The 9,269-nt window shown below is 40.0% G+C and overlaps 1 non-coding gene across 1 annotated transcript; it reads right to left on the reverse strand.

Annotated features, from left to right (window-relative positions):
- Positions 1–1,454: 1,454 nt before the first annotated feature.
- On the reverse strand, positions 1,455–1,558 carry LOC112760136 (small nucleolar RNA R71). The gene has a single exon (XR_003180588.1). It is a non-coding gene; the product is annotated as a small nucleolar RNA R71 (small nucleolar RNA).
- Between the last annotated feature and the right edge of the window lie 7,711 nt (positions 1,559–9,269).

The raw sequence follows: 9,269 nt of genomic DNA on the forward strand, positions 1-9,269 counted from the left end.
TGAAACTGTGTGGTATAATCAGTGATCGAGCATCATCCCTTCTTATGAACATTTAAACCAAGGGATTGGAAATTTGTTCGTTTTTAGAGAGAATTGGTGAGCCAAGGGATTGGGATCCAATCATATAAGATTGCCAAGCAAAATTCAATGAACGCATTGGTTGAGGAAGAGATAAACATGTTTTGATTCGATCTCAATATCTCCTATAACCCAATGAATTCCCCATTTCTGATTTCCACTTTCTCTTTACATTCTGCAATTAAATTCATGCAATCACCCCCATTCCCTTTAATTTCAGCAATTTAGCTTCTGCTCTTTACTTCATGCAATTTAAGATTCCGCCATTTAAATTTCTTGTCATTTACGTTTCCCGCCAATTTTACATTCCGCAATTCTCATCTAAATCTTGATTCCGCTCAACTAGAACACACTTCTAATCCGAATTGCTCACTCAACCAATCCTTGTGGGATTCAACCTCACTCTATTGTGAGTTTTTACTTGACGATAACCGGTGCACTTGCCGGAAGGAATTTTGCCGATCGTGCAATTTCCTAAATCGTAGCATAACAAGTTTATGCGCATCAAGTTTATGGCGCCGTTGCCGGGGATTGGTTTTCGATTGACAATTCTCAAATTGGAAGTTAACTAGATTGAGCATTTTTTTTTGTTTTGATTAATTCAGTACAAGTTACTTGTTGAATTTTAATTTCTGCACTCTGTTACATGCTTTCTTTCTTTATGCCTTTAAATTCAAGCAACTAACTCACTAACTCACTAACTGTTTGAATTAATTCCTCAACTGCTCTAACCATACTCTTCCATTAACCAAGAGTATTTCACTTGTTTGTTGCCTGTGCTGTGTTCTTGCATGACAGGTAGGAGAGGAGAGACATCAACTCCTCCATATACCGAACCAGAGAGGACCCTTCATAGACTGAGAAGGGAAGCAAGAGGGAAGAGAGTACTGGGAGAAGAGGAATCTGAAGGAGAATCTGAGGACAATTTTGAGGAAGCTTTAGATCTCAACATGGATAGAGAAGTTCACAACCATGAGAGAGCTGATGGAAACAATGCCATTCCTGAGAGGAGGGTTCTTAGTTCATACATAAACCCAACCTCTGGGAATTGTGGTAGCAGCATCCAGAAACCACCCATTCAGGCCAACAATTTTGAGCTCAAACCACAGCTAATATCACTTGTGGAGAATCATTGTTCATTTGGTGGAAGTGCTAATGAAGACCCAAACCAACATCTCACAAAATTCCTGAGAATTTGTGACACTGTGAAGTCCAATGGAGTCCAGGAAGATGCATATAAACTGCTTTTGTTCCCATTTTCACTTAGGGACAAGGCAGCTAAGTGGCTGGAATCATTCCCAAGGGGGAGCCTAACAACCTGGGATGAGGTGGAAAGCAAGTTTCTGGCACATTTCTACCCCCCACAAAAGGTCAATAGGCTTCGATCTGAGGTTCAGACGTTTAGACAACAAGATGGTGAAACTCTCTACGAGGCATGGGAGAGATTCAAGGATTTGACAAGGAAATGCCCACCAGACATGTTCCATGACTGGGTGCAATTGCATATTTTCTATGATGGACTGTCTTATGAATCAAGGAAGGCTGTAGACCATTCATCAGGAGGTTCATTGAACAGGAAAAAGACTGTGGAAGAAGCCATTGAAGTGATTGAGACAGTGGCTGAGAATGAGTACTACTATGCATCAGAGAGACACAACACTAAGGGAGTCATGGAGCTGAACCATGTTGATACAATTCTAGCCCAGAACAAGGTGTTTGCCAAGCAACTAGCAGAGCTCACCAGGAAATTAGAAACAAAACAAGTGGCTGCAATACACACACAAGAGCAAGAGGAAGAAAGCACTGAAGGAGGTGATTGGGAAGAGGCCAATTATGTAGGAAATCAACAAAGGCAACCATATGATCCACATTCCAACACTTACAACCCAGGCTGGAAAAACCACCCAAACTTTGGGTGGGGAAACCAGCAAAACCAACATAACAAGTCCACATACCAAAACTCCAACTAAAGATCATACCAAGCCACACAAAACACTTACTCTCAACCACCATATCATGGCCAAAATAATCAACCTACCCAACCTAACCCGAACCAACAATTTCAAGATCAATTAAACAGGATAGAAGGAGTGCTGGCACACATGGGTCAGGACATAATTGAATTGAAAAGCTTCAGGGATGATGTGAGAACTACCTTAAGAAACCATGGTGAAAAACTCAAGAGGATGGAGTCTCAAGTAGGAGAGCTATCTCAACAGGCCCCCAAATCAACTGCAGTGTTCCCTAGTGACACAGAAAAGAATCCTAAAGGGGAACAAAAGGGAGTGAGATGGGAAGAATGCAAAGCCATCACCATATTGAAAGAAGTCTCAGAAGAAGAAGGAATCAGATCCTCAGAACAGGAGCCAGAAATCTTAAAGGAAGGTGTGGAGGAAGCTAAGCAGGAAAGTGAAACTGAGCAAGCCAAGGAACTGCAAAAAGGCACCATGGAAACATACCAACCAAAAGCACCATTTCCTCAGAGGTTAGGAGAAGGTGAAAAAGGGAAAACCTATTCAAGGTTTTTAGAGACATTTAAGTCTCTCCACATCAATATTCCCTTTCTTGAGATTCTCCATCAAATGCCTACACACATCAAGTATTTAAAGGAATTGTTGAGCAAGAAAAGAGTTTTGAAGGGAGGACAAACGGTAACAATGAACAAAGAATGCAGTGCCCTCATCAAGAAGGACACAGTCTCTAAGAAAACAGACCCAGGAAGTTTTCATATTCCTTGCATCATAGGAGAAACAAAAATTGACAGAGGATTCTGTGATCTAGGAGCTAGCATAAATGTGATGCCTCTAACTCTTATGAAGAGGCTACAACTGAATGAGGTGAGATCCACTGATGTAATCATACAACTGGCTGACAAAACTCAGAAGCAAGCTGAAGGGGTGGTTGAGAATGTGCTGGTGAAAGTGGGAGATTATTACTTCCCCACAGACTTTGTCATTTTGGACATGGAGGAAAGCTACCTACACCCTATCATTCTGGGAAGACCTTTTCTAGCCACTACTAGAGCGCTCATAGATGTAGAACAAGGAGAGCTAATTCTGAGAATACATGATGAACAGCTCATTTTCAAAGTTTTCAAACCTGCATCTGAGCCTGAACCAGAACCTGAAAAGCCTAAGGATGATAGTAGTCATCTGTGTTTGGAGGAAAGTAATCCAGCAGCTGAAACTCTAAAACAGTCTTTGGAAGGCAAACAGGAGTTGCAAGAGTTAAAGCCACAAGAATCAATGGAAACAGATCAGAAGGATCCTCCTAGCATAAGGGTCAATGAAGAAATCCTCAAGAGAAAGGGAAGAATGATAGGGAAATTGCCAAGAGGGTGGAGAAACAAGAAAATTCCCACTGAAGGTTTTTCTCCGGGAGATAAAGTGATATCAAGTCATTATCTGCCAATCCCACCTGGCCTCAAAACCATTCCTTCCCAGCTCCCTCAAGTGTTCACAATCAGGAAAGTTCTTTCTATGGAACATTTAGAGGTCATGAAGGAATCAAGTGGAGACGTTTGCATAGTGAGAGGAGAAGACGTCAAGCACTACAATCCACCCTAACAAGGGACAACCGTCAAGCTAGTGACGTTAAAGAAGCGCTTCATGGGAGGCAACCCATGTTTTTAATATCCTTACTCTTTTTTGTGTTGTTTTGCATCTAATAAAGCATGGTTTCTTATGCATGAACTTGAATCCTCAGGACAACTGCTGAAAGAGTGCACTAAACATTGCATATAAAATACAATTTGTCTCTAAGTTTGGTGTGCCTGAGGGCACCCCAAACTTTATTCAAAATGCATTCAATTTTTCATGCAAAGAGCACAACCAAACATTAAGTTTGGTGTTCCTCTTTGAACACGGTTCATGAAAAGCAAGAAGTTCCTCTGGATTTCGAAATTCATGACAAGTAGACCATTCGCATGTTTTAATACTTTGGTTTCAATTACTTAGGGTAGTAACTTTGTTTAGAATCAAAGAGCCAAAGTGACTATGATTTATTAGAATTATGCACATTCATTAAGGACAACCAATATGGATTTCATGTCATCAGGAGACTTTACCAAATACTAAGTTTGGTGTCCAATAATAAGTGTGCATACATACAAAAGTCACGGCTATAAGCTCATGGAGTCAATCATTGATTTACATGTGCAAGTACTATTCATCATTCACATGGACCGAAAAATGATAGCAAACTTGTTTGTTTGTGCAGGTACAAAAGAAAAGACAAAAATGGAGGAAAAAGACAAAGGGAGGTACGGTGCTTGGTCAAAAAGAAAGTTCACAAGTCTTTGAAGCTAACACGTGGGAAAAGGAAGTTCTGCAAGAAAAGATTGCCACATGTACAACCTAATGCACCCAGAATACTTCCAAGAAAATGAAAAGCAATTCGTCCTTCTCCCTAATTCATATATTTACCATCAAGCCACCCTTCACAAACCACCCTAGCCGTCCATTTTTCACTTAAGGGCCCTATAAAGAACCACTTGGGGAACGAGTTCAACACCACCAAATCTCCTTCATGCACATTTTCTTCATCATAGCATAAACTATCTCTTGCCGAAAACAACCTCCCCACATTTCCAACAACACTTCTTGCTTCACCTTGTCAACTTTAGCTTGTCACTTACCCCAAAACTAAATAACCAATGGCAGCTTCATCTAGCCACAAAAGAAGAAAAGACAAGCAACCAATGGAGGAGAACAGGGAATTCGATGCAAGGAGATACAAATCAGTTTTCCATGAGATTCAAGCCGAATGGATGAGACCTAAAAGGGTACTAGCTGAGGTTCCCTTTGACCTTGAAAAGGATGAGTTCCCAGGTGTTTGGGAGAAGATCAAAAAGAGGAAGTGGGAGCTCCTGACTAAGCCAATCACTAAAATCAACATCAACTTGGTAAAGGAGTTCTATGCAAATGCAGTGAGGGAAGACTCAACCAAGAAACCCACATACAAAAGCTATGTGAGAGGGGTGGAAGTTGACTTCAGCCCCAAGGCAATCATGAAAACTCTTGGCCTGAAAAACATACATTTCAGCCAAGCAAGTTATGAGGAAAGGATGATAGGAGAACCTGACTACACGACTATTGCTGAAGATCTTTGTGCCATCAGAGCTGAATGGGTGAGAAAAACAAGAGGGGCTCCAAGAGTCTTGAGAAGGGGAGACCTAACACCTGAAGCTAAAGGGTGGTATGCAATAGTTAGGAGATCCATCCTACCCACTGCAAACTCTTCAGAAATAGTCCCTAAAAGAGCCATCTTGCTTCATTGCATTATGGTGGGAGGAGAGATCAAAGTTCATAAACTCATTGCTGAACAGATACAAGAGTTTAGTGAGAAAAGTGACCCTGAATCCTGGCTTCACTTCCCTAGCACCATCATTAGACTATGCATCGATGCCCAAGTACCACTTGAAGATGAAAGACCTAATTGGCTATATCCTGGATTGGCCATAACTGCGTACAGAATGACTCTTGGCCCAACTGCTCCAAGACATACAAGAAGAAGAAATGAAGAAGGCAACAAGCGGAAGCAGAGCAAGAAGCAGAACAAGAAGGACAGGAAGGAGAAGACAGAGAAGAAGAGCAAGAAGAGCAAGCAATCCCAGAAAGAAGACAACGAATTCCCAGAGACCCATGGATATGAGCAGAATGCAGGAAATCATGGAAGGAATGTCTCAACAATACATGAGGTCTCAGGAGAGACAAGAGGACTTTCACCTAAAAATGATGGATATGCAAAGGAACTTTGAATCAAGATTCTTAGATCTGCAAAGGGAATAGAATTTACACTTACAGGAATCCTTCAGCCACATATGCCAACACCAAGATGCCAATGTCTTGGCAATCAAGGAAGCCACCACTTTACAGAATGCAAGATACTCAGTCCAAGCTAATTACAACATCAGTTCGCAAATCAAGCTTAACTACATAGGGGAACATCTACACAAGATGGACCCAGCATTCCCAGCTTTTGATGAGTATTTCAAAGGGAGGAAAGAAGGAGAAATAAACAAGGCAATGATCCTTGAAAAAGGAGTGGAAGAAACAATGAAAAAGGCTGGATTCTGGAAAAAGCTCATAAGAAAAGACAAAGGAAGCACAAGTGGTCAAAAAGAGGCAGGAAGCAAGAAGAAGCAGGATCCCAAGAATTAAGAAGAACCAAGCAATAAATAAGAGGTGGTCTCGTTCCTTAATAATCAAATGATAATTGGTGAATTGTCTTTATGAGCTTTCTTTCATCATAAGTCATTTAAGTTTTATGTGAAGTTTTTTTTAGTATGAGTGTCTGTTATTGCTTTGAATAAAGTGAATGCCTAGATGTTTGGATATAACTTCACCTTCTTAAACAAGTGCTTGCCATGCTTGTTCTGTTTCCAAAAATAAAAGAAAAGTTTGAACAAAAGTAACTTGGCTAAATTAGTGACAAATCAAGTAGAATTAAGTGGTGGTATGCATGCTTGATTGTTCAGTCAGATCACTGGAAATAGAGTGTAGAATTATCATTTTTTATGTAGAAATTGAAAACTGTCTATGGATCTTGATGAATAAATGTCTTTGGCCATGAAAAAGAAAGAAAAAGAAGAAGAAAAAGCCACTGAAAAAGGGCAACCAAAAAGAAAAAAATTTTGAGAAAATAAGCTAGGCACCAATGGTTTGAACTTCTGAGACAAATGCCTGTGGTGTTCATGTATTAAGGATATGCTTGGATGAATAGGTTCTGAGGAGTGTTTCAACACTTGGTAACTTGGGTTAACTAACCCGGGATTATCAACCAAAAGTCCATTATCAAGAGCAACCTAAATACAAAACATTTAGTCACACAAAGAGGTGCTGGGCACCAATGTCTCAAGAAGAAATGTGAACTAAAATGCCTGAAGTGGATATGTGTAGTGCACTGATAAGAAAAAGAAAATGCCAAAGGCTTGTACAACACATGACACCAAGCAAACAAGGAGCAAAGGAGCTCTAAGAAAAGAAAAGAAAAACAAAGAAGAGAAAAGTGCCAAGGACATAAGAATAACAAGAGGCCATAGCAGTGTTTGATGGATGCAATGAAAAAGTGATGATCTTACTGATAAGTATGGAAAAGTGATGCTGCAACTTTCTGCATAAAACCCTTCTGATGAACTTCAAATGCTTGCTAATATAGCCAATGTAATTGCTTTCTGTTTCATACTTTCTTCTCAAATAACTCAGGACTTGCTTAGGGACAAGCAAGTATTAAGTTTGGTGTTGTGATGCCAAGGCATCTTAGGCTAGTTTCACTAGCATTTTTTTTGATAGTTTTAGATGTTTTATGCATTTTCTTGAGCTTAAAGTAACCAAGAATGGTTAAAGAAGAACAAAGCAATGAACCATCCAAACAGTATGATTTTGATGCAAATTCATGAGTTTTAGTTATATTACTTGAATGCTATGAATGGAAGATTTCTCATGAAATTTTGCAAGACTTTGATGCAATTGTTTGGATGATTTCAGGGAAGAAGAGGCTAGGCAAGGAAGCAACAAAGTCAATAAAGGAAGCTTGAATATCACATGTGGAGTTTAAGTTCCAGTTTAAGCCTAAACTGGAGCTTAAACGCCAGAATCATGAAGGCTAAGAAATGCTGAAACTGAAGTTTAACCTCCAGCTTAACCTTAAACTGGAGGTTAAACGCCAGAATGAAAGTCTCACCTAAGAAGCATTCCACGTTTAACCTCCAGTTTAACCTTAAACTGGAGGTTAAACGCCAGAATGAGAATGCCAATCAGGAAGCATTTCCACGTTTAACCTCCAGTTTAACCTTAAACTGGAGGTTAAACGCCAGAAATGGAAGTGCACCAGGGAGCCATTTCCACGTTTAAGCTCCAGTTTGACCTTAAAACTGGAGCTTAAACGTGTTCGACCAAGTTTTCTCCTCTAGGGTTGCTTTCTCCATTTCCACGTTTAAGCTCCAGTTTAACCTTAAACTGGAGCTTAAACGTGTTCGACACCTCCAGGGCTACCTTTCTCAGCTTCCACGTTTAAGCTCCAGTTTAACCTTAAACTGGAGCTTAAACGTGTTCGACCTCCAGGATGCCTTCTTCCATTTCCACGTTTAAGCTCCAGTTTAACCTTAAACTGAAGCTTAAACGTGTTCGACCTCCAGGGCTGCCTTTTCTATCTCCACGTTTAAGCTTCAGTTTAACCTTAACTGAAGCTTAAACGTGTTCGACTAAGTACCCTCCAGGGCTGCCTTCTTCCATTTCCACGTTTAAGCTTCAGTTAACCTTAAACTGAAGCTTAAACGTGCTTCCACAAAAGGCATCACTGGAAGTGTCTGGCGTTTAAGCTACAGTTTAAGCTTAAACTGCAACTTAAACGCCACTCTTGGAAAAGGTTTCTGGGCCAACAATATTGCGGTTTAAGTTAGTATTTGAGCACAAACATTAACTTAAACTTACTCTGGTATGAAACCCAATTGAATATCATGGTTTAGGGGATTGGGCCTGAAGGATTGATGAGTCTGAAATTTCAATTTATTGAGTCATGTGTCATTATTTGATTATCACTAAGTTGGCTCAATGATGTTACAGATTTTGGATCAACAGCCTCATCAAGATTATGGATCATAAACCCAAGGCAAAAGGAAAGCAGGGAGAGCCTCAAAGCCCAAGAAACACAACAGAAGCTCAATATAGAAAGTGTATAAATAGGATAGAATTTAAGTTAGGGGGGACTTTACCTTTTCATTTGGCTAGTTTTCATATCTTGTAATTGAATTCAGAGCTATGACTCACTAAACCCCCTTTCATTGGGTTAGGGAGCTCTATTGTAATTCAATGAATCAATAATAGTTTATCTTCTTCTTCAATCTTTTCTCTTGAATTTTGTTAGAAAGCTTCTCGATCTAATTCCATTGGGTAGTTGTCTTGGGAAAGAAACTACCCATAATTGGAATCCTTCGGAACCTTGGGAAAGGAATGGAGGATTCATGCTAGAGAAGCTTTCTCACAGTGAATTGGATTGGGGTTTGGATGGATATTGTGACATGTAATCCTACCAAATTGTGGTTCATGAAACTGTGTGTATAATCAGTGATCGAGCATCATCTCTCTTATGAACATTTAAACCAAGGGATTGGGAATTTGTTCGTTTTTAGAGAGAATTGGTGAGCCAAGGGATTGGGATCCAATCATATAAGATTGCCAAGCAAAAAATAA

The sequence above is a fragment of the Arachis hypogaea genome, chromosome 16 (genome assembly GCF_003086295.3).
Source record: "Arachis hypogaea cultivar Tifrunner chromosome 16, arahy.Tifrunner.gnm2.J5K5, whole genome shotgun sequence".
Taxonomy (NCBI): domain Eukaryota; kingdom Viridiplantae; phylum Streptophyta; class Magnoliopsida; order Fabales; family Fabaceae; genus Arachis; species Arachis hypogaea.